The sequence below is a fragment of the Oncorhynchus mykiss genome, chromosome Y (assembly GCF_013265735.2).
Source record: "Oncorhynchus mykiss isolate Arlee chromosome Y, USDA_OmykA_1.1, whole genome shotgun sequence".
Lineage (NCBI taxonomy): Eukaryota > Metazoa > Chordata > Actinopteri > Salmoniformes > Salmonidae > Oncorhynchus > Oncorhynchus mykiss.
In genome coordinates, this window is record NC_048593.1 from 6,181,763 (window position 1) to 6,209,583 (window position 27,821).

Genomic DNA, 27,821 nt, shown 5'->3' on the forward strand with positions numbered 1-27,821 from the left:
AACAAAGAAAATGGAGCAGCAGAAGGAGAGAAGGCCAGTTCCGGCAATAGGGTTGGCCAATACTCTAAGGTTTGCCTGGAAGGACATGGAGAAGGAGCCGTGGGGGAGAGACACGTTTGGGAGGAACATCCTGATGGGATACCTGAAACTACAGGTGAGAGATGTGCTCTGCCTGCAAGGAAACGCCATGGAGAAGGCATTTGATGTCACGTTCCACACGGAAGAGAGACATGATGGTGTTTTTAAAAAAGCGAAGGAAGAGAAAGGAGATGGTCCCCTGTGCCATTACGCGGTGACCAGCCTGGCTAGGAACAATTTCAGGGTGGTCACCGTAAACATGTACAATCCGCACGTAAAGGATGAGGAGGTGAGGGCCTTTCTGGGGAGATACGTAGACAACGTCTCCTCAGCGAGGTACCTCAGGGACTCCCTGGGTTTCTGGAACGGGAGGAGAGGGTTCCAGATATTACTCAGGGAGGACCCGAAGGGAGTGGATGGCTACCTCCATCCCCCGGCAATGTTCTCCCTGGGGGCTGACAGGGGAACACTATACTACGCCCGTCAGCCTCCATTTTGCAGGCGTTGTATGGCCTACGGTCATGTCCTGGCCTCGTGCAACACCAAGAAGTGTCGATATTGTGGGTCGGGAGAGCACGAGGCCAAGGAGTGTGACGAGCCCAAGGCTTGCCACGGGTGTGGCTCGTCAGCACACCTGTGGCGCGATTGCCCGGCTCGTCACAGGTCATACGCGTCTGCAGCTGGAGGGGGAGCGGGGGATGGGGGGAGGAATGAACGGAAGGGTGCGGATGACATGGATGGCACAGGGGAGAAGAGGGCGCAGGAAGAGGAGAGAAAGAAGAAGGAAAAGAAAGAAGAGAGGAGAGAAGAAGAGAAGGCGAAGGAGGTGGAAGGTGTGGAAGGACGTGACGGAGAAAAGAAGGTGGCGGGGACAGTGGAGAGAGAAAAGGAGAAGGACGGAAAGATCAAGAAGAAGAAGGCAAAAGAGAAGATGGGAGTAGACAGGGAAGACGGAAGAAAGGAGTGGGGGAGTGATTTGGTGGATCAAATGAGGGAGATGGTGGAGGGACTGGCGGGGATGGCGGACAATATCACCCCTTTGACCCCTTTGCCGCCATCTCCGAAGAGGAGAGGGAAGAAGAGAGTGGACTTGGAGGACAGAAGGGGGGGGGGGGGTGAGGGGGGGGGAGGGGGAGGCCAAACGAGGGATGGGGGAGGGAAGAGTCAGTCTGGCCTCTTTGTTTTCAGTTTCTCCTCACAGTTTGGTGGAGGGGTTATCACAGGGTGAGGATCGGGGTTGTCTGTCTGAGGGGGGATCTCAACTCCTGTTTGGGGAGGAGGGATCCCCAACACTCAGTCCCGAGGCCTATAGGGAGGGAGGGTTGGAGGGTGATGTTGGTGGTGATGGTGGTGATGGTGAGGAACCCAGGATGCAGGACACTCGGCCTAACACACTGCCTGCATCCTGGGTTGGAGGAATGGAGGAGGACGGGGGGACATCAGGTGAGGTGGAGATGTCCCCGCCGGGGGAGATGGACCAGGGTAGCATCGGGTGAGTCTCCTGTTTTTCTTTGTTTTGGGTTTATTTGTTGAGGGTTTCTTTTTTGTTGTTAATTATTAAATGGTTTTGTTTATTAAATTGTTTAGTTTAAATGTAAGGGGATTTTATTAAGAGGAGGGTGGTATTTAGTTTTTTGGAAGGGGTGGGTTTTGACGTTTGTTTTTTGCAGGAGGTTCACCTGAGGGATGGAGGGGACGTCATTAGATTTAAGAGAGAGTGGGATAAGGGAGAGTCGATTTGGGGTATAGGAGGGGTGCACTCGACAGGAGTAGGGATTTTGTTTGGGAATAGGGAGGTGAAGGTAGAGGGCACTTTTGTTGTAATGCAGGGGAGGGTTCTGGGAGTAGATATCACTTTTAGGGATAGTAGGTATAGGTTAGTGGTAGTGTATGGGCCACAGGTGGCGGCAGACAGGAGGGAGATGGTGGACTGTCTGGCGCCCCTGTGTGTTACAAATAGGCACTTGGTGATAGGAGGGGACTTTAACATAGATTTAGGGTTGGGAGGGGATAGCAGTGCAGGCGCTATCACCGGGCTAATGGCTTGCCATGGTCTGGTTGATGGTGGCCTGCACACTACTCCGGCAATGGTCGGTCCTACATGGCGCAACTCCAGGGGGGTTGCGCGGAGGCTCGACTACATTTTTATATCCAGGTCTTTGGGTCAGTTGTCTGGGCGGCTGGTGCCTGTTTTCTTCACGGACCACGACGGGGTGTTCCTGCAGGTGGGGTCGCCAGTCTGCCTCTTCGGTAGGGGGTACTGGAAGCTAGATCGGGATATACTGGAGGAGCAGGCTTTCGTTGACGCATTTTTTTGTTTCTTTTGGAGGCTTGACGGCCTCCGGTCCATGTGCGAGGGGGTGTTAGAGTGGTGGGATTTAGTGAAGGTGAGGATTAGGGCCTTTATAATAGGACATTGTAAAAGGAAAAAAAGGGAGGAAAGGAGGGAGGTGGATCGTATCCAAAGGTTAATTGAACTCGAGTACGAGGCGGGCAACCTCGGCGGGTCGATTGACTGGGAGAGATTCGCAGCCCTAAAGGCGCAGCTCAGGGAGCTGCAGGAGCAGAAGGCTCAAGCTTTCCTGGAGCGTGCACATAGTGGCTTTTTAGAGCATAATGAGACTTGTTCCGCTATGTTCTTTAAGTCGGTTAGGGCCAGACAGAGTAGGAAGGTAATGCATGGCGTTAGAGAAGAAGATGGTAGTGTAGTAAGTAAACCAGAGGAGATGGTCAGGGTGACAACTGAGCATTTCCGAGGTTTATTTAAGGAAAGGGAAATAGATGTAGAGCAGGGAAATGTGTTTTTAGAACACTTGTCCCGGCGGTTGCCGGAGGACATTAGAGATGTGATGGAGGCCCAGATCTCCCTCGAGGAGGTTGAGAGCGCCCTCAGGAGGATGGGTAAAGGGAAGGTGCCTGGGATGGATGGTCTACCAGCCGAGTTTTACCTCAAGTTTTGGGGTGTACTTGGACCGGTGGTACTCGAAGTCTTGAAGGCCATCCTTGAGACAGAGGTCCCAGGGGGATCAATGGCTGTTGGTGTGCTGTCACTTCTGTACAAGAAGGGGGACGCAACAGACCTTGGCAACTGGCGGCCATTGACCATGCTGTGTGTAGACTACAAGTTGCTTGCAAAGGTCTTAGCGGATCGGTTGCGCACAGCCCTTCCCTACGTCGTCCACGAGGATCAGACGTGCGGGGTAGAGGGACGCTCTATTAGATGGAACCTTCAGTTGATCAGGGACTCCATCGCCTGGGTTGAAGATAGAGGTCTGCCTTTAATGGTAGCAGCGCTAGATCAGGCGAAAGCCTTTGATCGCGTGAATAGATCCTTTCTATTCAGGGTATTAGGTAGATTAGGGTTTGGGGAGAAGTATATAGGATGGATCCGTACATTATATGTCGGAGCGGGGTGTCGAGTAAGCGTAAACGGTCACTTGGGTGACGTTTTTGACCTCTCGTCTGGGGTCAGGCAGGGGTGCCCGCTCTCAGCACTCCTCTTCGTTCTGTACATGGAGCCTCTGGGGGCTGCCATTAGGGCAGACACAGGGGTGGAGGGCTTGTTGATCCCTGGAAGCGGTGGGCTGCGTGTTAAGATGACGCAGTACGCCGACGACACTTCCTTGCTGCTATGCAAGGACTCGTGCCTGACAAGGTCCCTTGCCATCATTGGGGATTTCACCCGAGCGTCGGGGGCGGTTCTGAACAATGCAAAGTCTTCCGTTAAGTTTTTCGGAAGATGGCGCGGTAGAACGGATGTGCCCGGGGGGTTATCTCTCTGTGAGGGGGCCCTGAGGATTCTCGGGGTCCATTTTGAGACCTCCGGCTCAGCGACGCTGAACTGGAACATGAGGATCGCAGTGGTGCAGAGGAAGCTAGCGATGTGGAAGGCTAGGTCTTTGTCTTTTATAGGTAAGGTCCTGGTCCTAAAGGTGGATGTATTGCCATCTCTTTTGTATTTGGCATACATCTACCCATTGCCGGCTTGTCTGAGGAGGCCTCTAGTGAGGCTCGTGTTTCAGTTCATGTGGGGTGGCAGGTACGAGTGGGTCGCCAGGGCACTCATGCTCTGTCCCATCGGGGAGGGAGGTAGGGGGGTACCCAACATCCCCCTCAAGCTGGACACAATTTTTGTGTCCTTTGTGTTGACAGAACTGGCTCATCCGGTGATACACCCGTCCGGTTACCTCCTGCGGGTGTTCTTCTCCTACCAAGCGAGAAGCGTAATGGTGTGGTCTAACACGGGTCCTCGGGCGGAACAGCTGCCGTGGCACTTTGGCCATGCGGCCAAGTGGTTGCGTGCACACCCCGAGGTTGAAGTTGCCCGAGTAGGTTTAGACCACAGGCACCTGTACGAGGAGGTCAGGCAGGCAGGGAGTCCTGCGCCTGTAGCGGGCATCTCGGAAGTGGTCTGGGAGGGAGTGCAGGCGCGGGGCCTGGACAACAGGCTCAAGGACCTGAATTGGTTGAGCCTCCACAAGTGCTTGCCGGTACGTTCCATCATGTACCGGCATAGCTTGGCGCGATCCCCCACCTGCCCAAGATCTGCTTGTGGCAGGGAGGAGACTGTGCGCCATGCCTTTTGGGACTGTGCCGTTGCCGGAGTGGTATGGGCTAGGGCACGGGTGTTGATAGGGTTGGTTAGGAGTGACTTTGTGGTGACGTGGGCTAGATTAGAAAGAGGTGTAGGGAGAGCGAGGGGAACAGATAGGGATAGGTTTCTGCTCTGGCTTCTCATGAGCCTCTTTAAACGGGGGCTGTGGGAAGCCAGGCAGATTTTGGTAAAGACAGGGAGAGATTGGGGGGTGGAAGGGATAGTGAGGAGGGTGGAAGGAGATTTAAGAGGGAGGATGAAGAGGGAGGAAAATAAGTGGGGGCAGCATGCGGCACGGGAGAGGTGGAAAGGGGGTTTAGGACTGTTAGTGTTAGATTAAGTGTTGTAAGGGGATAGATTAGGGACGGGGAGATAGGGAAAGGGTTAGGTATTGGTTAGGTATGACGGGGAGGGACGATGCTCCCCTGAGGATCTTTGGTTTTTTGGGTTTCTCGTCATTTAAAATGAAAATACCATTATTTACGTTTGAATAGAAAGTATGATTTTGTATAGAATGAATGGTATTTGAAAGTAATAAATTATTTTTCTAAAAAAAAAAAAAAAAAATCTGTTCTTATCAGTTTAATATCTGATACGTCCCCCATCGGGGGACTACATATTAAATGGATTTTTCGAACAGGGAGTCGGAAATGGGGCTTGCTCCGTCCGCTCCACGCATCGACCCGGTATTGCAGTACCTCCGGGAACGGTGCAACACTTTTCTCCCGTTGTCAAGGAAAAATGCACATTCACAAAGCTATGTAAACAGCTGGCTAGCTAGCTAGCTAGCTGGCTAGCAGAAGAAGAGAAGGAAAGAAACATTCAAACTGAAAGAAAGGCGAAGCGCCCTTCAATGGGGTCCCCCGTTTCCCGCCATTTTACTTAAAAAAATAAAAAAATAAAAAAATAAATTTGGGGCCAGGATTGTGTGTGTGTGTGTGTGTCTCTCTCTCTCTCTCTCTCTCTCTCTCTCTCTCTCTCTCTCTCTCTCTCTCTCTCTCAGAGATGGGCCAGGATAGTGACTTAAAGACGCATTAGCGACTTTTTCCAAAAAACACCTGCCTGTTTGTTGCCAGGGAAACGGTGGGTGGGTGGGTGGGTGGGTGGGTTGGTTGAGTGGGGGTTGGAGGGAGAGAGGAGCTGGCTTTTGCCAACCCACCCGCTGAGGTCTGTCGAGACCCCCGGGGGTCCGGCGGTTTCAGGGTTCCATTTGTGGGTTATCGCTTCTCGGCCTTTTGGCTCAGATCAAGCTCGGTACTGAGGTGCCCCAGAGCCCGCTGAGTCAGAAGGTCGAAGGAAGGCAGGAGGGAGGAAAGTTTGTTGTTTTGGTATCGGTTTTCTTCTTTTTTGAAGAGAGCCTTTTCTGGTGGAGAAAATGGAGAACAGGTCGGTTCCGGCGGTCGGATTGGCCAACACGACAAGATTTGCGTGGAAGGAAAAAGAAGTGGAGAAATTCGGGAGGGAAACATTTGGGAGAACTATCCTGATTGGGTTGCTGAAGCTTGGAGTAAAGGATGTCTTATGCCTCCAGGAGAATCCATTAGAGGGAGCATATGATGTCACGTTCTACACGGAGAAGCAACATGAGGAGACGATGCGGAAGGTGAAGGATTTGGAGAAGGAAAGACCTATGTCTCACTATGCAGTGACAAGCTTGGCAAGGACCAATTTTAGAGTCGTGACGGTTACGATGTACAACCCACACGTGAAGGAAGAAGAGGTGAGGACATTCCTGGGGAGGTATATGGACAGTATCTCCTCAGGAAGGCTCCTCAAGGACTCTCTGGGGTTTTGGACAGGGAGGAGGTGTTTCCAGGCACTCCTCAGGGAGGACCCAAAGGGTTTGGACGGTTTCCTCCATCCCCCAGCAATGTTCTCCCTGGGGGCTGACAGGGGGACGTTGAATTATGCCCGACAGCCTCCTTTCTGCAGGCGATGTATGGCCTATGGCCATACCCTGGCCTCGTGTGGAGCCAGGAGGTGCAGGTTCTGTGGTTCAGAAGAGCACAAGGCCGGGGACTGTGTCGAGCCGAAGAAATGCCACGGGTGTGGCTCGGTAGCACACCTGTGGCGGGATTGCCCGGCTCGGCGGAGGTCATACTCGTCTGCGGCTGGGGGGGGGGGGCGAGAGCGGAGGATGGAGGAAGAGGAAGAGAAGAGCTGAAAGAAAGTGGCGGAAGGGCTGAACAGAAGGAGAAGGAGTCGGAGGGAGGAGGAGGAAAAGAGGAGGAGAGAGCTGGGACAGAGAAAGAGGACGGGACAGAAGGAGAGGTGGTCGGGACAGAAGAAGAGGTGGCTGGGATGGAAGGAGAAGGAGTCGGAAAAGAGGTTGGGAAGGAGGTTGAAGGAGAAAAGGAAAAGAAAAAGAAGAAGAAGAAGACGGCGACGAGGATGGAGGAGAGGGTGAGAGTGGAGAGTCCAGAGAAGACAACAGGGGAGAGGGAGGAGACGGAAGAGGTTGTAGAGATGGAACCAGAAGGAGAGGCGGCCGGAAGGGAGGAAGGGAAGGAGGTAACAGGTGAAAAGAAGAAGAAGATGGTGATGGGGGAGGGGATGGTGAGTGTGAAGAGGGCAGAGTTGGAGGAACTGAAAGGCATAATGAAGGCTTTAGTAGAGAGAAAAAAGGAAGAGGATATGGCAAAGGAGAGGGAAAGCACTAGGTTTTACGAGGGAGAGGCAGGCCCTAGCCCTCCGAGCAAGAGGACAAAGAAGGTGGGGAGGAGGAGGGGTGAAAAGAAGGGGGCAGAACGGGGGGATGGGGAGGTGGCGGGGCCCTCGTGGGCTCCGTCTCCATCTTCCTTTAAACCCCTCGCAGAGCTTGACCTCCCGGGTATGGCTCGGAGCTGGATGATGGAGGGGGAGGCGGATTTCCTCTTTTTGGAGGCCACGTCCCCGGTTCGGAGTCCAGAGGAGGAGGGGGTGATGGACTTGAGTGGGGGGCAGGTGCCGGGTGGCGTTGCTGTATTCAGGGGAGGGGGGACGGTGGGAAAGGGGGGTGATGTAGGGGATTCACGTGTGGAGGTGAGGTCACAGTTGGTCGGGACAGAGAAGAAGAGCACTGGGTGAGAAATTGTGGTAATAGAGGTGATGTAATTTGATAAAATCAAATCAAATCAAATTTTATTTGTCACATACACATGGTTAGCAGATGTTAATGCGAGTGTAGCGAAATGCTTGTGCTTCTAGTTCCGACAGTCTGTAGGTCTGTAGGTTATTGATTATTTGGTTTTTGGATATGGTTATAGTTGATTCATTTTTGAATGATTATTTGTAGTTTGTTGAAATTGGATATTTAAGTTGACTGAATTTTGGAAATGTATTGTTTGGTTATTGAATGTAATAAATATATTTTGTAATCTGTTCTTATCAGTTTAATATCTGATACGTCCCCCATCGGGGGACTACATATTAAATGGATTTTTCGAACAGGGAGTCGGAAATGGGGCTTGCTCCGTCCGCTCCACGCATCGACCCGGTATTGCAGTACCTCCGGGAACGGTGCAACACTTTTCTCCCGTTGTCAAGGAAAAATGCACATTCACAAAGCTATGTAAACAGCTGGCTAGCTAGCTAGCTAGCTGGCTAGCAGAAGAAGAGAAGGAAAGAAACATTCAAACTGAAAGAAAGGCGAAGCGCCCTTCAATGGGGTCCCCCGTTTCCCGCCATTTTACTAAAAAAAATTTGGGGCCAGGATTGTGTGTGTGTGTGTCTCTCTCTCTCTCTCTCTCTCTCTCTCTCTCTCTCTCTGTGTCTGCGACCTTCTTTTTATCCACAGACAGCCCTCGAAAACTTGGAAGAGTGGGTTCCGGGAGCACCCGCGGGAACCCTGCCTAGAGTGCACAGAGTGTGTCTCGGGCCCCGACCTCTTGACTTCCATATGACTCTGGTTTCTCTTCATTACGCACAAGCCTTTCGCCTTTTACTAAAGACTTCCGTGGAGAGGAACACTTACGAGTTCAACGTATTTTTGGAGCGGCTTTGCTTCTTGCAGAGCCCGGTATCTTGTTTCAAGGGAAATTGACAGAGATGGGCCAGGATAGTGACTTAAAGACGCATTAGCGACTTTTTCCAAAAAACACCTGCCTGTTTGTTGCCAGGGAAACGGTGGGTGGGTGGGTGGGTGGGTTGGTTGAGTGGGGGTTGGAGGGAGAGAGGAGCTGGCTTTTGCCAACCCACCCGCTGAGGTCTGTCGAGACCCCCGGGGGTCCGGCGGTTTCAGGGTTCCATTTGTGGGTTATCGCTTCTCGGCCTTTTGGCTAAGATCAAGCTTGACACCGAGGTGTCTCACAGCTTGCTTAGCCAGAATGTCGAACAAGGAGGGCGATAGAGGTTTGTTGCGGAGAAGAGAGCTCCAATCTCTTTACAGAGATGGAGCAAAATACTGGGAAAAAGCCAATTCCTGTAATTGGGCTTGCGAACACAGTGCGGTTTGAGTGGAAGGATAAAGAGACGGAACCCTTTGGACGGGACACTTTTGGCAGGACCATCCTCATCGGGATTCTCAAGCTGACAGTGAAGGACGTTTTCTGCCTTCAAGGCAGCTCATTGGAGGGCACCTTTGATGTGGCTTTGTACACAGAGAAGAAGCATGACGAGGTCCTACGAATGGCGAGAGCGGTGGGAGTTGCAAGGCCGATGTGCAACTATGAGGTGAAAAGCCTGGCAAGGAGTAACTATAGGATTGTCACGGTCAACATGTACAATCCTTATGTTAAAGATGAGGATGTGAGGGCCTTTCTGGGGAGGTACATGAATAGTGTCTCCTCAGCAAGGCTCCTCAAAGATTCGATGGGCTTTTGGACCGGAAGGAGGGCTTTCCAGGCCCTCCTTAGGGAGGATCCGAAGGGGCTGGGAGGCTATCTTCATCCTTCGGCCATGTTCTCCCTGGGGGCTGACAGAGGGACATTATTTTATGCGCGTCAGCCTCCTTTTTGCAGGCGCTGTATGGCCTATGGACATATACTGGCCTCGTGCAGTACTAGTAAGTGCAGATATTGTGGATCTGGGGAGCACGAGGCCAAGGACTGCGGCGAGCCGAAGAAATGCCACGGGTGTGGGTCGTCAACACACCTGTGGCGGGGATGCCCGGCTCGCCGGGGGTCATACGCGTCTGCGGCCGGGGGGGGGACAGGGGCGGAGGATGAAGAAAGAAGAGAGGAGCAGGAAGAAGGGGGTGGAAGGACGAAGCAGAAGGAGTCGGAGGGTGGAGAAGGAAAAGAAGAGGAGAGAGCGGGGACAGAAGGAGAGGTGGACGGGATAGTAGGAGAGGAGGCCGGGACTGAAGGAGAGGTGGCCGGGATGGAAGGAGAGATGGACGGGACAGAAGGAGAGGAGACCGGGTTGGAAGAAGAGGTGGTCGGAATAGAGGAAGGGAAGGATTTAGAAGGAGAAAAGAAAAAGAAGAAAAAGAAGAAGAAGACTGCGACGAGGATGGAGGAGAGTGAGGAGACAACGGTGGAGAGGAAGGAGGTGGAGGTGGTTATGGAGAGGGAGCCGGAAGGAGAAGCGGAAGGAAGAAGGGGCGTGAAGGATTGGGGGGACAGTGAAATGGCGAGGGCAAGGGTGGAGGAGTTGAGAGGGATGGTGAGGGATATGGTTGAGAGAGAATGGGGAAAGGGAAAGGAGAAGGGAAGCGCTGTGTGTGACGATGTGTACGACGAACCCTTGCCAAATACACCTCCGGCTAAGAGGACAAAGAAGGTGGGAAGGAGGAGGGGTGGAAAGAAGGGGGTAGGGGAAGAACGGGGGGATGGGGAGGTGGCGGGGCCATCGTGGGTTCCGTCTCCATCCTCCTTTAAACCCCTCGCCGAGCTGGACCTCCCAGGCATGGCGAGAAACTGGATGATGGAGGGGGAGGCGGACTTCTTATTTGGGGATGTAACGTCCCCGGTTCGGAGTCCGGAGGAAGGGGGGGTGATGGACTTGAGTGTGGGGCAGGTGCCGGGTGGCGTTGCCGTGTTCAGGGGAGGGGGGACGGGGGGAAATGGGGGTGATGTAGGGGTTTCACGTGTGGAGGTGAGGTCACAGTTGGTCGGGATAGAAAAGAAGAGCACTGGGTGAGAATTAGTGGTAATAGAGGTGATGTAATTTGGTAGTTGGTAGGTAATTGATTATTTGGTTTGGATATGGTTATAGTTGATTCATTTTTGGATTTATTATTTGTAGTTTGTTGGATTTGGATTTAAGTTGACTGAATTTTGGAAGTGTATTGTTTGGTTGAAGATAATAAATATATTTTGATTAAAAAAAAAAAAAAAAAAATCTGTTCTCATCAGTTTAATATCTGATACGTCCCCCATCGGGGGACTACATATTAAATGGATTTTTCGAACAGGGAGTCGGAAATGGGGCTTGCTCCGTCCGCTCCACGCATTGACCCGGTATTGCAGTACCTCCGGGAACGGTGCAACACTTTTCTCCCGTTGTCAAGGGAAAATGCACATTCACAAAGCTATGTAAACAGCTGGCTAGCTAGCTAGCTAGCTAGCTAGCTAGCTAGCTGGCTGGCTAGCAGAAGAAGAGAAGGAAAGAAACATTCAAACTGAAAGAAAGGCGAAGCGCTCTTCAATGGGGTCCCCCGTTTCCCGCCATTTTACTAAAAAAAAAAAAAAAAAAAAAAGAATTGGGGCCAGGATTGTGTGTGTGTGTCTCTCTCTCTCTCTCTCTCTCTCTCTCTCTCTCTCTCTCTCTCTCTCTCTCTCTCTCTCTCTCTCTCTCTCTCTCTCTCTCTCTCTCTCTCTCTCTCTCTCTCTCTCTCTCTCTCTCTCTCTCTCTCTCTCTCTCTCTCTCTCTCTCTCTCTCTCTCTCTCTCTGTCTCTCTGTGCCTCTGTGCCTCTGTGTCTGTGACCTTGTTTTTATCCACAGACAGCCCTCGAAAACTTGGAAGAGTGGGTTCCGGGAGCACCCGCGGGAACCCTGCCTAGAGTGCACAGAGTGTGTCTCGGGCCCCGACCTCTTGACTTCCATATGACTCTGGTTTCTCTTCATTACGCACAAGCCTTTCGCCTTTTACTAAAGACTTCCGTGGAGAGGAACACTTACGAGTTCAACGTATTTTTGGAGCGGCTTTGCTTCTTGCAGAGCCCGGTATCTTGTTTCAAGGGAAATTGACAGAGATGGGCCAGGATAGTGACTTAAAGACGCATTAGCGACTTTTTCCAAAAAACACCTGCCTGTTTGTTGCCAGGGAAACGGTGGGTGGGTGGGTGGGTGGGTGGGTTGGTTGAGTGGGGGTTGGAGGGAGAGAGGAGCTGGCTTTTGCCAACCCACCCGCTGAGGTCTGTCGAGACCCCCGGGGGTCCGGCGGTTTCAGGGTTCCATTTGTGGGTTATCGCTTCTCGGCCTTTTGGCTCAGATCAAGCTCGGTACTGAGGTGCCCCAGAGCCCGCTGAGTCAAAGGTCGAAGGCCGGTGGGCGTTAAGAGTTTTTTTGGAATTTTGAGAAAAATTTCTGAAAACAAATTAAACTACAGCCATACAGATATGGCTGGTAGTGGGAGCACAGGGTCGGTTCCGAGGGCCGGACTAAAGAACACCATTCGGTTTGCATGGAAGAAGGACGAAGAAGTACGAATGCCAAGAGATACATTTGGAAGAACTGTGCTGATGGGGGCCCTGAAACTGAAGATCCCAGAGGTGATGTGTCTCCAAGGCAACACTATGGAAGAGGCTTACGACGTGACTCTTCACACAGAAGGAATGTGCGATGTGGTGATGGACAGAGCAAAAGCGGCGGCTGGGGAGAGGCCTTTGTCATTTTTTGACATAACGTGCCTGGCAAAGACCAACTTTAGGACGATAAATGTACATATGTACAATCCGCATGTGGCAGACAGTGCGATAGGAGCGTTCCTGGGCCGTTATTGCGATGTGACGTCGGGGGCAAGGTACGTGAAGGACTCGTTGGGGTTCTGGAATGGACGCCGCCAGTTCCAGGTGCTGCTGAGGCCGGATAAAGAAGGGTTCGAAGGCTTCCTCCATCCCCCGGCGGTCTTTTCTCTGGGCTCAGACAGAGGGATGCTGTTCTACACCCGTCAACCCCCCTTTTGCAAGAAGTGTAGGGAGTATGGGCACGTCACGGCTGCCTGCAGTAAGGGAAAATGCAGTTTCTGCAGATCGGGGGAGCATGAGGCAAAGGACTGTAAGGAGCCGAAGGAGTGCCATGGGTGTGGTAGTAGGCTGCACCTGTTCCGCGACTGCCCGTCCCGTCGGCAGTCATATGCCGAGGCAGCGGCAGGAAGGAAGCAAGGAGGAGATTCTGTGGGGGAGCAACTGGAGAGGAAGGACCCAGAGAGGACGGAGCAGGAGAGACCAGCATCACCAACGCCCAGTACAGGTGGCAGGGCCGGGAAGGAGGTGTCATTAGAGACGCCAGCTATGCAGAAGACGGCGGTGGAGAAGGCGGGGGGTGGAATGGAGGAGATGGGATCATCACTGGATGGAGTGGAGGGGCTAGGGGCCCTTGTTGAAATGGTAGGAAACCTTCCAGTGTTGGGGTCAAGGGCAGGGGAGTGGGCCTCACACTCCGGTGTGAAGGAACCGTCAGTCGGGGGGGTGACACAGGAGCCTGAACAGGGCCCCTATGTCGGAAAAAAGAAGAAGCGGAAGAATGAGGTGGGGGTCCTAGGGGAGGGGGTGGGCAAGCGTGTGATGGGGGCTAAAGACGACACCGCTGCTGTGAACCCCCAGTCCTCGCAGGTCTCATCTCTCCCTTTACCCTTAGTGGAGTTGGACATGACGACCTCCGCTCTATCTCTGCCTACGGAGGATGGAGGGTCGCAGGGTGTTTCAGGGGAGCCGGAAACCTCCGCCCCCAACCCTAACCCTTTCCCGGCTTCATGGGTAGATGACATGGGGGTCATAGAGGAGGGGGGAAACAGGATGTCTCTAGTGGGGTGTGAGCAGGGGGCCACAACTGTAGAGGACCTGTATTCTTCAGACGAGGGGAGCATTTTTGCATCCCTGTCGGACGAGATGGAGCAGGGGAGCATCGGGTGAGCCTCCTGTTTGGTTTTTGTTATTAGTAGTTGTATTTTGATGTTTTTCGTAATGGATAAATGTACCTTTGTTAGTGTAAATATAAGGGAGTTGAGGGATAGGGTTAAAAGAAGGGCGGTTTTAAGTTATTTAGAGGGGTTATATTTAATTAATAATGAATATTTCTGTTAAATTGTTTAGTTTAAATGTAAGGGGATTAAGGGATTTTGTTAAGAGGAGGGCGGTTTTTAGCTTTTTGGAAGGAGTGGGTTTTGATGTTTGTTTTTTACAGGAGGTTCACCTGAGGGATGGAGGGGATGTTGTGAGGTTTAAAAGGGAGTGGGATAAGGGGGAATCAGTTTGGGGTATAGGTGGGGTTCATTCAACGGGAGTGGGGATTTTGTTTGGTAATAGGGAGATGAAGGTAGAGGGCACTTTTGTAGTTATGCAGGGGAGGGTTTTGGGGGTAGATGTCACTTTTAGGGATAGTAGGTATAGGTTAGTGGTGGTGTATGGACCACAGGTGGCGGCAGACAGGAGGGAGATGGTGGACTGTCTGACGCCCCTGTGTGTTACAAATAGGCACTTGGTGATAGGTGGTGATTTTAACATAGATTTAGGGATAGCGGGGGACAGTAGTGCAGGTGCCATCACCGGGCTAATGGCTTGCCATGGTCTGGTTGATGGCGGCCTGCACACTACTCCGGCAATGGTCGGTCCCACATGGCGCAACTCCAGGGGGGTTGCGCGGAGGCTCGACTACATTTTTGTATCCAGGTCTTTGGGTCAGTTGTCTGGGCGGCTGTTGCCTGCTTTCTTTTCGGACCACGACGGGGTGTTCCTGCAGGTGGGGTCGCCAGTCTGTCTCTTCGGTAGGGGGTACTGGAAGTTAGATCGAGATGTGCTGGAGGAGCAGGCTTTCGTTGGCGCCTTTTTTGGTTTCTTTCGGAAGCTTGAGGGCCTCCGGTCCATGTGCGAGGGGGTGTTAGAGTGGTGGGATTTAGTTAAGGTAAGGATTAGGGCCTTTATAATAGGATATTGTAAGAGGAAGAAAAGGGAGGAAAGGAGGGAGGTGGATCGTATCCAAAGGTTAATTGAACTCGAGTACGAGGCAGGCAACCTCGGCGGGTCTATTGACTGGGAGAGATTCTCAGCCCTGAAGGCGCAGCTCAGGGAGCTGCAGGAGCGGAATGCTCAAGCTTTCCTGGAGCGTGCGCATAATGGCTTTCTAGAACATAATGAGACTTGTTCCGCTATGTTCTTTAAGTCGGTTAGGGCCAGACAGAGTAGGAAGGTAATGCATGGCGTTAGGGAAGAAAATGGTAGTGTAGCTAAAGAGCCGGAGGAGATGGTCAGAGTGACAACTGACCATTTCCGAGTTTTCTTTAAGGAGAGGGATGTAGATGTAGAGCAGGGAAGTGTGTTTTTAGAACACTTGTCCCTGCGATTGCCGGAGGACATTAGAGAAGCGATGGAGGCTCAGATCTCCCTTGAAGAGGTTGAGAGCGCCCTCAGGAGGATGGGAAAAGGGAAGGTACCTGGGATGGATGGGCTGCCGGCCGAGTTTTACCTCAAGTTTTGGGGGATACTCGGGCCGGTGGTCCTCGAAGTCTTGAAGGCCATCCTTGAGACGGGGGTCCCGGGGGGATCAATGGCCGTCGGTGTGCTGTCACTTCTTTACAAGAAGGGGGACGCCACAGACCTTGGCAACTGGCGGCCATTGACCATGCTGTGTGTAGACTACAAGTTGCTTGCAAAGGTCCTAGCGGATCGGTTGCGCACAGCCCTTCCCTACGTCGTCCATGAGGATCAGACGTGCGGGGTAGAGGGTCGCTCTATCAGGTGGAACCTGCAGTTGGTCAGGGACTCCATCGCTTGGGTAGAAGATAGAGGGCTGCCTTTAATGGTAGCAGCGCTAGATCAGGCGAAAGCCTTTGATCGCGTGAATAGATCCTTTCTTTACAGGGTGTTAGGTAGGTTAGGATTTGGGGAGAAGTTTATAGGATGGATCCGTACTTTATATGTCGGAGCGGGGTGCCGGGTTAGCGTAAACGGTCACACGGGTGACGTTTTTGACCTCTCGTCAGGGGTCAGGCAGGGATGCCCGCTCTCGGCTCTCCTCTTCGTTCTGTACATGGAGCCTCTGGGGGCTGCCATTAGGGCAGACACAGGGGTGGAGGGCTTGTTGATCCCTGGAAGCGGTGGTTTGCGCGTCAAGTTGACGCAGTACGCCGATGACACTTCCTTGCTGCTTTGCAAGGACTCGTGCCTGACAAGGTCCCTTGACATTATTGGGGACTTCACCCGAGCGTCGGGAGCGGTCCTGAACCACGCAAAGTCTTCCGTTAAATTTTTCGGAAGATGGCGTGGCAGGACGGATGTGCCCGGGGGGTTATCTCTCTGTGAGGGGGCCCTGAGGATTCTCGGGGTCCATTTTGAGACCTCTGGCTCAGCGACGCTGAACTGGAACATGGGTATCGCAGTGGTACAGAAGAAGCTGGCAATGTGGAAGGCTAGGTCTTTGTCTTTTATGGGCAAGGTCCTGGTCCTAAAGGTGGATGTATTGCCATCTCTTTTGTACTTGGCGTACATCTACCCATTGCCTGCTTGTCTGAGGAGGCCTCTAGTGAGGCTTGTGTTTCAGTTCATGTGGGGTGGCAGGTACGAGTGGGTCGCCAGGGCTCGCATGCTCTGTCCCATCGGGGAGGGAGGTAGGGGGATACCACATTTCCCCCTCAAGCTGGATGCAATTTTTGTTTCGTTCTTGTTGACGGAGCTTGCTCATCCAGTGATACACCCGTCCGGTTACCTCCTGCGGGTGTTCTTCTCGTATCAGGCGAGAAGCGTAATGGTGTGGTCTAACACGGGTCCTCGGGCAGAACAGCTGCCGTGGCACTTTGGTCATGCGGCCAAGTGGCTGCGTGCGCACCCCGAGGTTGAAGTTGCCCGAGTAGGTTTAGATCACAGGCACCTGTACGAGGAGGTCAGACAGGCAGGGAGTCCGGCGCCTGTAGCGGGCATCTCGGCAGGGGTCTGGGAGGGAGTGCAGGCGCGTGGCCTGGACAACAGGCTCAAGGACCTGAATTGGTTGAGCCTCCACAAGTGCTTGCCGGTACGTTCCATCATGTACCGGCATAGCTTGGCGCGATCCCCCACCTGTCCAAGACCCACTTGTGGCAGGGAGGAGACTGTGCGTCATGCTTTTTGGGACTGTGCCTTTGCCGGAGTAGTATGGGCTAGGGCACGGGTGTTGTTGGGATTTGTAAGAGGTGATTTTGTGCTAACGTGGGCAAGGTTAGAGAGAGGTGTAGGGAGAGCGAGAGGTACGGGTAGGGATAGGTTTCTGCTCTGGCTTCTCATAAGTCTCTTTAAACAGGGGCTTTGGGAAGCCAGGCAGAACTTTGTCAAGACAGGGAGAGATTGGGGGGTGGAAGGAATAGTGAGGAGGGTGGAAGGGGATTTGAGAGGGAGGATGAAGAGGGAGGAGAGGAAGTGGGGGCAGCATGCTGCCCGGGAGAGGTGGAAGGGGGGTTTAGGGCTGGGTGTGATTTAGATTTGTAAGGGGATAGATTATGACGGGAAGATAGGGAAAGGTAGTTTGTAGGATGACGGGGAGGGAAGATGCTCCCCTGAGGTTTTTGTTTTGGGGTTTGTGTTTGTTAAAAATATACCATTGTTTGAGTTATATATCATTGTTTTACTTTGAATGAGAAGTATTTTGTAAAGAATGAATGGTATGGAACGTAATAAATTATTTTTCAAAAAAAAAATCTGTTCTTATCAGTTTAATATCTGATACGTCCCCCATCGGGGGACTACATATTAAATGGATTTTTCGAACAGGGTGTCGGAAATGGGGCTTGCTCCGTCCGCTCCACGCATCGACCCGGTATTGCAGTACCTCCGGGAACGGTGCAACACTTTTCTCCCGTTGTCAAGGAAAAATGCAAATTCACAAAGCTATGTAAACAGCTGGCTAGGCTAGCTAGCTAGCAGAAGAAGAGAAGGAAAGAAACATTCAAACTGAAAGAAAGGCGAAGCGCCCTTCAATGGGGTCCCCCGTTTCCCGCCATTTTACTTTAAAAAAAATAAATTAAAAAAAATAAAAAAAGAATTGGGGCCAGGATTGTGTGTGTGTGTCTCTCTCTCTCTCTCTCTCTCTCTCTCTCTCGCTCTCTCTGTCTCTCTGTGCCTCTGTGTCTGTGACCTTCTTTTTATCCACAGACAGCCCTCGAAAACTTGGAAGAGTGGGTTCCGGGAGCACCCGCGGGAACCCTGCCTAGAGTGCACAGAGTGCACAGAACTTCAGAACAATAAATATACATATGTATAATCCACACGTGACGGATATGGCGGTGGCGGCCTTTTTGGGTCGCTACTGCGAAGTAACATCGGGAGCCAGGTACGTGAAGGACTCGCTGGGCTTTTGGAACGGCCGCCGCCAATTCCAGGTGCTCCTAAGGGAAGATCCGGGTGGGTTTGAGGGCTTTTTGCATCCCCCTGCGGTCTTTACAATAGGGGCGGATAGAGGCATGCTGTTCTATGCACGTCAGCCTCCTTTCTGCAGGAAGTGCAGGGAGTACGGGCATGGAACAGCCTCATGTGGGCTGGTAAAATGCAGGTTTTGCATGTCGGAGGAACATGAGGCCAAAAATTGTACGGCACCAAAAGAATGTCATGGTTGTGGCAGTAAACAGCACCTGTTTCGTGAGTTCCCGGCGAGGCAACAAACATATGCGGCAGCGGCTGCTGGGGGAAGAATGGACGGAAGAAAAGGCGTGGAGGAGAAGGGGAGGCCAGGAGAAGGGTACCTAGGTCACAGGCCAGAAGAGGCAGCAAGAAAGATGGTGAGTGGGGAACTGGAGAAGCAAGCCAGGTCCTTGACCGCTCCAGACGTCGGGGGCAAAGTCGTTTTGGAGGAGAGGGCCTTGGTGGAGTTGGAGGTGGTCCCGGAGACCCAGACGGGTACTCAATCCATTAGTAGACAGCAGGGAGAGGTTGGTGGAGCAACGGGAGAGTTGGGCTCATCTCTCGACAAAGTACATATAAATGAAGACGCAATCGGGGCCCTAGTGGGGGAGATGAGGGAGATGGTGGAGGGTTTCCAAGTCCCCCATATGGGGACGGCGGAATGGGGGTCCATTTCACCCTTACCTGCCACTCCAAAAATGAAGAGGGACACCTCCACAGACCAGCAGGCCCCGCAGGAGTCAGGGCTGTTAGAGGACTCAGGGGAGGCCCGGAGGAAGAAAAAGAAGAAGAAGTTGTCCCTCGGGCCGGGAGAGGGCCAGAGTGGGCTGGGAGGGGTGGGAGCGATCGGGGACAGTGCCACAGAGGTGGCCCCCCAGTCACCGCGGGTATCATCTCTCCCACTATTCCCGATGGAGATAGATCTGGTGGCCTCTGCGCTGTGTATGCCAGATGGAGATGGGGTGTCTCAGGCTTTTTCTGGGACGCCGGGACCCCCCATCCACAGCCCCAACCTTTTCCCTGCATCTTGGGTTTCTCAGAGGGGGGGGGGCAGTGGATGGGGAGGCCTCAGAGGAAGGGGGTCACGAGCCCTTGCCCATGGATGTACGAGTGGTTGGGGAGATGGTCAGTGGCACCGAGGTGTCTCCCCTGTCCTCACGAGGTCCATCTCTCCGGCTCTTCCAGAGGGACAAGATGGACAAGGTGTTTTTTCCAGATGTGGATGGGGTGTCTCAGGCTAGTTCTGGGACGCCGGGACCCCCCATCCCCAACCCCTTACCCGCATCTTGGGGTCCGCAGGAGGGGGCCTCGGAGGCTGCTGGTCCAGCGTCCAATTTCGACGAGGACCTTTACCCACCGGACAGAGTGAGTACTTGAACCCTGCACCTGGTTGACTTTTCGTTATCAGTGTGCAACCATGGCAGAGATTCAAATAATGACTATGAATGTTCGGGGTCTAAGGGACATTGTAAAAAGAACTGCTGTCTTTAGTTGTTTATCCAACGTATGTTTTACCTTTTGTTTCTTGCAGGAGGTACATTTAAGGGATGGGGGGGACGTAGAGCAGTTTAAAAAAGAGTGGGTTAAAGGGGAGTCTGTGTGGAGTGTGGGGGGTGTCCACTCATCAGGGGTTGGAATTTTGTTTGGGACACGGGAGGTGAGGGTGGAAGGCACGTACGTTGCGATGCAGGGGAGGGTTTTGGGGGTGGACATAGCGTTAGGGGATTTTAGACTTAGGATCATAGGGGTATACGGGCCACAGACGGTGCCAGAGAGAAGGGAGATGGTGGAGAGTCTGGCACCTCTGTGTGCCACAAACAGAGTTTTGGTAGTGGGAGGGGATTTTAATGTAGATTTAGGATTGGTGGGAGATGGTAGCGTAGGGGCCATTACCGGACTTATGGCAAGCCATGGTTTGGTGGATGGGGGCCTTAACACTACTCCGGCGCTGGCGGGTCCCACGTGGCGTAACTCCCGGGGGGTCGTGCGGAGGCTGGACTATGTATTTCTACCTAAATCCTTGGGGCTTTTGTCTGGGCGCCTGCTGCCTGTGTTTTTCTCAGATCACGACGGGGTCCTCCTTCGGGTCAAGGCGCCTGTCTGCCTTTTCGGTAGGGGGTACTGGAAGCTCGACCGGGACATCCTGGAGGAGCGGGCTTTTGTCAATGCTTTCTCTGTTTTTTTTCGGGGGCTTGAGGGTCTCCGGCCTATGTGCGGAGGAGTTTTGGAATGGTGGGAGGTAGTTAAGGTAAGAATTAGGGTATTTATTATTGGTTATTGTAAAAGGAAGGGGAGAGAGGAGAGAAGGGAGGTGGAGCAGCTCCAACGTTTACTCGATCTCGAGTACGAGGCAGGCAACCTCGGTGCCTCGATGGACGTTGAGCGTGCTACCAGCCTCAAGGCTCAACTCAGGGAGGTGCATGAGCGGAAGGCCCGTGCCTTCCTGCAGCGTGCACACTCTGAGTTTATAGAGCAGAATGAGACCTGCTCTGCAGTGTTTTTTAAATCAGTTAGGGAAAAGCAGGTAAGACAGGTTTTTTATGGGGTGAGGGATGGACAGGGTAGGGTAGTTAGGGAGCCAGAGCAGATGGTCAGGGTGGCAACTGACCATTTCCGGGGGTTTTTCCAGGAGAGGGTAGTAGAAGAAGAACAGGGTACCGTGTTCTTAGAACACTTGTCCCGGCGTGTGCCGGAGGACATTAGAAAGGCGATGGATGCCCCGATAACACTAGAGGAGGTGGAGAGCGCCCTCAAGAGGATGGGGAAAGGGAAGGTGCCTGGGATGGATGGGCTGCCAGCTGAGTTTTACCTCAAGTTTTGGGGTATGCTTGGACCGGTGGTCCTAGAAGTCCTGACGGCCGTTCTCGAGACTGGAGTCCCGGGCAGGTCAATGGCTGTAGGCGTGCTGTCTCTCCTCCACAAGAGGGGAGACACCGCCGACCTTAGCAACTGGCGGCCGTTGACCATGCTGTGCGTAGATTATAAGATACTAGCTAAGGTCATGGCAGACCGTGTGCGCACAGCCCTTCCCTACGTTGTCCATGAGGATCAAACGTGTGGGGTGGAAGGCCGTTCCATTAGGTGGAACCTCCAACTGATAAGGGACTCCATCGCCTGGGTTGAGGATAGAAGTCTACCTCTGATGGTAGCGGCGCTTGATCAGGCCAAGGCTTTTGATCGCGTCAGTAGGGTTTTTCTTTTCAGAGTGTTAGGTAGGTTAGGGTTTAGTGATCGCTTTATAGAGTGGATCAAGATTTTGTATGTGGGAGCGGGGTGCCGGGTGAGCATAAACAGCCATCTGGGCGACGTGTTTAGCCTCTCATCAGGGGTCAGGCAGGGATGCCCGCTCTCGGCACTCCTTTTCGTGCTCTATATGGAGCCCCTGGCGGCTGCCATCAGGGCTGACGCAGGGGTGGAGGGCTTGCTGGTCCCTGGTAGCGGCGGTTTGCGTGTTAAGGTGACACAATACGCCGATGACACCACCTTGCTTTTGTGCAAGGACTCGTGCCTGCTAAGGTCTCTGGCCATAATTGGAGACTTTACCCGCGCGTCGGGAGCGGTCCTTAACCTCGCCAAGTCGTCTGTTAAGTATTTCGGCAGATGGCGGGGCAGGACGGACGTGCCCGGAGGGCTATCTCTCTGTAATGGGGCCCTGAGGGTTCTTGGGGTCTACTTTGAGACCTCCGGCTCCGCGACACTGAACTGGAACATGAGGGTTGCTGTAGTTCAGAGGAAGCTGGCAGTGTGGAAGGCCAGATCCTTGTCTTTCTTGGGCAAGGTTCTGGTCCTGAAGGTGGATGTACTGCCTTCCCTTCTGTACTTGGCTTACATCTATCCATTGCCGGCGAGCATGAGGAGGGGGCTAGTAAGGCTCGTGTTTCAGTTCATGTGGGGAGGCAGGTATGAGTATGTCGCCAGGGCTCGCATGATCTCAACAATCGGGGAGGGTGGGAGGGGAGTTCCACACTTCCCACTCAAGTTGGACTCGATTTTTGTTTCGTTTTTGTTGAATGAGCTCGCTAATCCGGTGATTCATCCCTCCGGTTACTTCCTGCGGGTGTTCTTCTCGTACCAGGCGAGAAGCATAATGGTGTGGTCCAACACGGGTCCTCGGGCTGAACAGCTGCCGTGGCACTTCAGCCATGCGGCGAAGTGGCTGCGCGCACATCCCGAGGTTGAAGTCGCCCGAGTAGGTTTGGACCACAGACGCCTGTACGAGGAGGTCAGACGGACCGTTTGTGCACCCCCTGTGGTGGGCACCCCTGCTGTGGTCTGGGAGACCATACAGGCGCAGGGCCTAGACAATCGTCTTAAGGATCTAAATTGGTTAAGCCTCCACAAGTGCCTGCCGGTACGATCCATAATGTACCGGCATAGCTTGGCACGGTCCCCCCAGTGCCCGAGACCAACTTGTGGTGGGGAGGAGACGATACGCCACATGTACTGGGACTGTCCTTTCGCAGGAGTAGTGTGGGCCAGGGCTCAGGGTTTGCTAGGGAGAGTGAAGGGAGGGTTTGTGTTAACATGGGCGAGGGTGGAGAGAGGGGTAGGGAGAGCAGGGGGGGTAGGTAGGGACCGTTTTCTGTTGTGGCTACTTATCAGTCTTTTTAAGAAAGGGCTCTGGGATGCCAGGCAGGGGCTGGTTAAGTCAGGGGCAGACATGGGGGTGGAGGGAATAGTGAGGAGTGTGGAGGGGGATTTGAGGGGGAGGATAAGGAGGGAGGAGAGGAAGTGGGGCCACCATGCAGCATTAGAGCGGTGGAAAGGGGGGTTGGGGCTTGTCAGGTAGGTAAGTTTTAGAAGGTAGGTTGGCCAATTTTGTGGGATTTGGAATGCTTATGTTTATTGATGGCATGTGATTTTTGTTAGTTTGCAGCAGCCCCCTGGAAAAGATTGAGGGCGGGTTTTGGTTGCCTATCTCTTACTAGAGAGAAAGGGGTTCAGTGGTTTTGAAAACCGATGGGTTGTTTTTTGTTACAAGTTTTGTTTGGATATGGGCATGTTAAAAGAAGTGTGAAATGTTCACAGTGTAAATGTAAAAGTTAGAATAAAAGCTTTGAATCATCTGTTCTTATCAGTTTAATATCTGATACGTCCCCCATCGGGGGACTACATATTAAATGGATTTTTCGAACAGGGTGTCGGAAATGGGGCTTGCTCCGTCCGCTCCACGCATCGACCCGGTATTGCAGTACCTCCGGGAACGGTGCAACACTTTTCTCCCGTTGTCAAGGAAAAATGCAAATTCACAAAGCTATGTAAACAGCTGGCTAGGCTAGCTAGCTAGCAGAAGAAGAGAAGGAAAGAAACATTCAAACTGAAAGAAAGGCGAAGCGCCCTTCAATGGGGTCCCCCGTTTCCCGCCATTTTACTTAAAAAAAAAAAAAAAAAAAAGAATTGGGGCCAGGATTGTGTGTGTGTGTGTCTCTCTCTCTCTCTCTCTCTCTCTCTCTCTCTCTCTCTCTCTCTCTCTCTCTCTCTCTCTCTCTCTCTCTCTCTCTCTCTCTCTCTCTCTCTCTCTGTCTCTCTCTCTCTCTCTCTCTGTCTCTCTGTGCCTCTGTGTCTGTGACCTTCTTTTTATCCACAGACAGCCCTCGAAAACTTGGAAGAGTGGGTTCCGGGAGCACCCGCGGGAACCCTGCCTAGAGTGCACAGAGTGTGTCTCGGGCCCCGACCTCTTGACTTCCATATGACTCTGGTTTCTCTTCATTACGCACAAGCCTTTCGCCTTTTACTAAAGACTTCCGTGGAGAGGAACACTTACGAGTTCAACGTATTTTTGGAGCGGCTTTGCTTCTTGCAGAGCCCGGTATCTTGTTTCAAGGGAAATTGACAGAGATGGGCCAGGATAGTGACTTAAAGACGCATTAGCGACTTTTTCCAAAAAACACCTGCCTGTTTGTTGCCAGGGAAACGGTGGGTGGGTGGGTGGGTGGGTGGGTTGGTTGAGTGGGGGTTGGAGGGAGAGAGGAGCTGGCTTTTGCCAACCCACCCGCTGAGGTCTGTCGAGACCCCCGGGGGTCCGGCGGTTTCAGGGTTCCATTTGTGGGTTATCGCTTCTCGGCCTTTTGGCTCAGATCAAGCTTGGTACCGAGGTGCCCCAGAGCTCGCTGAGTCAAGAGGTCGAAGTAGAAGGGCGATAAAGGATTTTCTGGAATAAATAATTTTCCCGCCAAAAATTGTTTAAACACTGTTTTTTCTCTTTGTAGAGAGCCGGAGCCGGATAGAGGGAGCCATTCTCCTGGAGGAGATGGCACGTAAACCACCATCCACGTCCATCCCTGGGATGGGGATTGCAAATACAGTGCGTTTCGCATGGAAAGAGAAGGACATGGAGGCGTTTGGGAGAGAGACTTTTGGGAGGACTCTGCTGATGGGGGTGCTTAAGCTCACGGTAAGCGAAGTCTTTTGTCTCCAGGGAAACCCATTAGAGGGAGCTTTTGATGTCACCTTTTACACCGAGGAAAAGCATCAGGAGATAATGCGGAAGGTGAAAGAGGTGGAGAAGACCAAGCCCATGTGTCACTATGGTGTAACAAGTCTGGCAAAGAACAATTTTAGGGTGGTGACCATTAACATGTATAACCCGCATGTGAAAGACGAGGAGGTGAGAGCATTTTTGGGTCGATATATGGACAACATCTCATCGGCAAGGCACCTAAAGGACTCCCTTGGATTCTGGGATGGCAGGAGAAGCTATCAGGCTCTCCTTAGAGAAGACTCCAAGGGCCTGGGAGGCTACCTCCATCCCCCAGCTATGTTCTCCCTGGGGGCTGACAGGGGGACGTTATATTATGCCCGTCAGCCTCCTTTCTGCAGGCGTTGTATGGCCTACGGACATACTTTAGCCTCGTGTAGCATAAGAAAATGTAGATTCTGTGGATCAAGCGCGCACGAGGCGAAGGATTGTGACGAGCCGAAGGTGTGCCACGGGTGTGGATCAGCAGCGCACCTGTGGCGGGATTGCCCGGCTCGTCAGCGGTCATACGCGTCTGCAGCTGGGGGGGGAGCGGGGGATGGGGGAAGAAGAAGAGGAGAAGACCCAGACCCTAACACAGGACCAGAGGGAATGGCCACACGGAAGAGGGAGGAGAGAAAAGCAGCAGCAGGAAGAGTGGAGAAAAAGGATGGAATGGGAGTAGTGGAACTGGAAGGAGAGGAGGGAAAGGAGGCCGAAGGAGTGGAGGTGCCGGAGAAGGCAGAAGTGGAGGGCGAGGAGGTGGAGAAGGTTTCGGTGGCGGGACCTGTAGAAGAGGAGGAGGGGGGAGAGGGGGTAAAGGAGTGGGGAGAAAGCAGAATGTCGAGCGACCGAGTGGACGAAATGAGGGAAATGGTGGAGGAGCTAGCGGGGAAGGGGGGTGGTGTCTCCCCGTTACCTCCTACACCAAAAAAAAAGAAGAAAGGGAAGAGGAGGGGTTCGGCAGACTTTGAGAGGGAGGGGGGTGTGGAAGGGGAGGGGGTAGCCAAGCGTTTGATGGGGGAGGGAAAGTTTAATTTGGCCTCGCTGTTCTCCTCAGGCCCTCATATGGAGTGTGACTCCCAAGAGGCGGATCAGGGCTGCTTGTCTGGGGGGGAATCTCAACTCCTTTTTGGCGAGGTGGGGTCTCCTACTCTCAGCCAAGCAGCCTACAGAGAGGAAGGAATGGAGGATGTCGGTGGGGAACCCAGGATGCAGAGGCGTAACACACTGCCTGCATCCTGGGTTAGAGAGATGGAGGAGAACGGGGGGATGTCAGGTGAGAAGACGTCCCTGCCGGTGGAGATGGACCAGGGGAGCGTCAGGTGAGCCTCCTGTTTTGTTTTCATTTGGGTTTAGTATTTTGGTGATGATATTTTGTTTTGGTTTTATGTAAAAATATATAAATACAAGATGATTACTTTTGTTAGTTTAAATGTAAGAGGGTTAAGGGAGGTTGTAAAGAGGAGGGCGGTTTTCAGTTATTTAGAGGGTGTGGGTTTTGATGTTTGTTTTTTACAGGAGGTTCACCTGAGGGATGGAGGGGATGTAAAAAGGTTTAGGAGGGAGTGGGTAAAGGGAGTTTCATTGTGGGGCATAGGAGGGGTGCACTCAACAGGGGTAGGTATTTTGTTTGGAAATAGGGAGATTAAAATAGAGGGCACTTTTTTTGTAATGCAGGGCAGAGTTTTGGGGGTAGATGTCACGTATAGGGATATTAGATATAGGTTATTTGGGGTGTATGGGCCACAGGTGGCGGCAGACAGGAGGGAGATGGTGGACTGTCTGGCGCCCCTGTGTGTCACAAATAGGCACTTAGTGATAGGAGGTGATTTTAATATAGATTTGGGGATAGGGGGAGACAGTAGTGCAGGCGCCATCACCGGGCTAATGGCTTGCCATGGCCTGGTTGATGGTGGCCTGCACACTACTCCGGCAATGGTCGGTCCCACATGGCGCAACTCCAGGGGGGTTGCGCGGAGGCTCGACTATATTTTTGTATCTAGGTCTTTGGGTCGGTTGTCTGGGCGGCTGTTGCCTGTCTTCTTTTCGGACCATGACGGGGTGCTCCTGCAGGTGGGGTCGCCAGTCTGCCTCTTCGGTAGGGGGTACTGGAAACTAGATCGGGATTTACTGGATGAGCAGGTCTTTGTCAATGCCGTCACAGGGGTGTTTCGGGGGCTTGAAGGTCTCCGGCCCATGTGTGAGGGGGTGTTAGAGTGGTGGGATTTAGTAAAGGTAAGGATTAGGGCCTTTATTATAGGATATGGTAAGAGGAAGAAAAGGGAGGAAAGGAGGGAGGTGGATCATATCCAAAGGTTGCTCGAACTTGAGTACGAGGCAGGCAACCTCGGTGGTTCGATTGACTGGGAGAAATCCACAGCCCTGAAGGCGCAGCTCAGGGAGCTGCAGGAGCTGAAGGCTCAAGCTTTCCTGGAGCGTGCACATAGTGGCTTTTTAGAACATAATGAGACTTGTTCCGCTATGTTCTTTAAGTCAGTTAGGGCAAGGCAGAGTAGGAAGGTAATGCATGGAGTTAGAAAAGAAGATGGTAGTGTAGTAAGTAAACCAGAGGAGATGGTCAGGGTGACAACTGATCATTTCCGAGGTTTATTTAAGGAAAGGGAAATAGATGTAGAGCAGGGAAATGTGTTTTTAGAAAACTTGTCCCGGCGGTTGCCGGAGGACATTAGAGACGTGATGGAGGCCCAGATCTCACTAGAAGAGGTTGAGAGCGCTCTTAGGAGGATGGGAAAAGGGAAGGTGCCTGGGATGGATGGGCTGCCGACGGAGTTTTACCTCAAGTTTTGGGGTATACTTGGACCGGTGGTACTCGAAGTCTTGAAGGCCATCCTCGAGACGGGTGTCCCGGGGGGTTCAATGGTAGTCGGTGTGCTGTCACTTCTTTACAAGAAGGGGGACGCAACCGACCTTGGCAACTGGCGGCCATTGACCATGCTGTGTGTAGACTACAAGTTGCTTGCAAAGGTCTTAGCGGACCGGTTGCGCACAGCACTTCCCTACGTCGTCCATGAGGATCAGACGTGCGGGGTAGAGGGACGCTCAATTAGATGGAACCTTCAGTTGATCAGGGACTCCATCGCCTGGGTTGAAGATAGAGGTCTGCCTTTAATGGTAGCAGCGCTTGATCAGGCGAAAGCCTTTGATCGCGTGAATAGATCCTTTCTATTCAGGGTATTAGGTAGATTAGGGTTTGGGGAGAAGTATATAGGATGGATCCGTACAT

At 52.7% G+C, this 27,821-nt stretch overlaps 6 non-coding genes and 2 pseudogenes across 6 annotated transcripts; all 8 read left to right on the plus strand.

The window, feature by feature from the left end:
- Window positions 1-5,210: 5,210 nt before the first annotated feature.
- LOC118945523 lies at window positions 5,211-5,392 on the plus strand. The gene has a single exon (XR_005040666.1). It is a non-coding gene; the product is annotated as a U2 spliceosomal RNA (small nuclear RNA).
- Window positions 5,393-7,990: 2,598 nt separating this feature from the next.
- Window positions 7,991-8,181, plus strand: LOC118945540. Its single transcript, XR_005040674.1, has one exon. It is a non-coding gene; the product is annotated as a U2 spliceosomal RNA (small nuclear RNA).
- A 369-nt stretch (window positions 8,182-8,550) lies between these two features.
- LOC118945649 lies at window positions 8,551-8,667 on the plus strand. Its single transcript, XR_005040764.1, has one exon. It is a non-coding gene; the product is annotated as a U5 spliceosomal RNA (small nuclear RNA).
- A 2,234-nt stretch (window positions 8,668-10,901) lies between these two features.
- On the plus strand, window positions 10,902-11,086 carry LOC118945565. Its single transcript, XR_005040682.1, has one exon. It is a non-coding gene; the product is annotated as a U2 spliceosomal RNA (small nuclear RNA).
- A 553-nt stretch (window positions 11,087-11,639) lies between these two features.
- On the plus strand, window positions 11,640-11,756 carry LOC118945650. Its single transcript, XR_005040765.1, has one exon. It is a non-coding gene; the product is annotated as a U5 spliceosomal RNA (small nuclear RNA).
- Window positions 11,757-17,397: 5,641 nt separating this feature from the next.
- LOC118945550 lies at window positions 17,398-17,570 on the plus strand (annotated as a pseudogene).
- A 5,597-nt stretch (window positions 17,571-23,167) lies between these two features.
- On the plus strand, window positions 23,168-23,334 carry LOC118945562 (annotated as a pseudogene).
- A 473-nt stretch (window positions 23,335-23,807) lies between these two features.
- Window positions 23,808-23,924, plus strand: LOC118945651. The gene has a single exon (XR_005040766.1). It is a non-coding gene; the product is annotated as a U5 spliceosomal RNA (small nuclear RNA).
- The last annotated feature ends 3,897 nt before the right edge of the window (window positions 23,925-27,821 follow it).